This window comes from Triticum aestivum, chromosome 7D, assembly GCF_018294505.1.
Source record: "Triticum aestivum cultivar Chinese Spring chromosome 7D, IWGSC CS RefSeq v2.1, whole genome shotgun sequence".
NCBI lineage: Eukaryota > Viridiplantae > Streptophyta > Magnoliopsida > Poales > Poaceae > Triticum > Triticum aestivum.
This window is the reverse complement of record NC_057814.1, coordinates 116,562,553-116,564,537: the sequence shown is the minus strand read 5'-3', so window position 1 is coordinate 116,564,537 and position 1,985 is coordinate 116,562,553.

Genomic DNA, 1,985 nt, shown 5'->3' with positions numbered 1-1,985 from the left:
CCCTGGATCGGTATGCTGACACACACAGTACTCGAGGATTTATAACAGAGGTAAATCACATGTATAAAATAACGTAAAAACTATTACCTCAATCCAAATAGCGGAAGTAACAAGGTTGTGGATTCCCATCAACACCAACGGCAAAGTTGAGTGTAGAAATCGTAACCCTAACGTATCACTTACTCGTCGTAAGATATCCTGCAACATGAAACGTTGCAGCCCGAAAACGGGTCAGTACATTGAATGTACAGGCAAATTCACACCATAGAGAAATGATGAACAAAGGCTATCACTACATGCATATATGGCTGGTGGAAAAGCTCTATGGTTATAATGTTTTTGCGAAAAGCCAATTTTTCCCTACTTCAAAGGAATAAATTTTATTTAACTATCATGGTGGTTGTGAAACATTGAGATGGTTGACAGCATCTCAATCCCAATTAAGTATCATCATTAACCCAACAATATTAATTAAAGTAACATGATGAGATCAACGGGATAATCCAAGAACTAGATACTCAAGATGTCCATAACCGGGGACACGGCTAATCATGATCAGTTTGTACACTCTGCAGAGGTTTGTGCACTTTTCCCACAAGACTTGATCTCCTCCGTTGGATGTTTGAGTAACGGATGACCAAGACACAGTCTTTCAGAAGTGTTTGCACCTTACGTATGGGTAGACCGTTACACCTACTTTCCCCTACATCTGCTAGTCTACCACTGTAAGAGTTCACACAACTTAATCAACTATGCTAGAGCCCATAATAGCTTGCGGCTGCACACAAAAGTTTCTAGCATGAAAAATCTCATGATCCCTTTGAACCTGGGTGGCGGTCCAAAAGAAAAACAGGCAATCCTGGAATACCCAGGTACCTCAATCCACCCAGATGTGAGTTTAAGTTGCCACCTTAAGTAAACCATTAATTAACAATCTCACATCTGTCATGAATTTCACTCAAACCCAATCCACGTCTACGAGCATAGCATGGCAATAATAAAAGCAACGTAGAAGTAACTCCGAAGGGTTTGATAGAAAACAGGTAATAGGTACTACCTCAACTACTTCCCAATACCCACAGTTTATTAGATCCTAATCATGCAATGTGTTTGAAGGAATAGATCTAATGCAATAAAACTGGGTATGAACGGGGTATGATCAAAGTGTTACTTGCCTGCAATGTTGATGAAGATGATTCGCACTCAAACTCTTGATAGATCTACTCGTCACACTCCGGTCAATCTATCGTAAGCAAGCAATAGTAACCACACATAAGCAATCACTCAAAAGATCAGCAAGAACGAAGAAGACGATTCGGGAAACATCAAAACCAAGCAAATAACTCTTGCAACATAAAACAATTTCTAACAGTACCAAAATTATGTGAATTTGGCCTTATCAGAAAGTTTAGGTCAAGAGCTTCACTTTGCAAAAAGAATCAACTCAAACGGAGTTACGGAACTTAAGTTATGAACAAAAGAAGTTTGAATACAAATCTGTTTGAATTCAAATTTTTAAAACTTTCAAAAACATGTTTAAGTTGTTTAACTGGATAGAGGAGATCATAACGAAGGCGTGGGCGTTGGTTTCGTTGGATTTTGACAAACGAGTAGAAAGATGTGAAGGTTTGAAATCCAGGGGCTAAATTGTAAATAAAACATCTACAAAGAAATCCCTGAATAAAACTAACAGAAAAAGAAAAAGCTAAATAGCGAACGCTCGCTAACTAGTTCTAAACAGAGAACGTCCACTAATTAACCTATCTAAAATATAAAACCGGCTTTTTTTTAAAGAAAAACCGCAGAAAACCTAAAAAAATAACAATAAACAGGACCGGGGGGGTTATACCGGGTCGGCGGTTCGGCTGAGAAAAACCGGCAGCGGCTCCGGCGAGGCGGCGGACTCCGGCGAGGCGGGGCAGTGGCGACGGCGAGCTCCGGCGCGGCGGGGTGGTGCGGCAGGCGGCACGGTGGCGAGGAGCGGC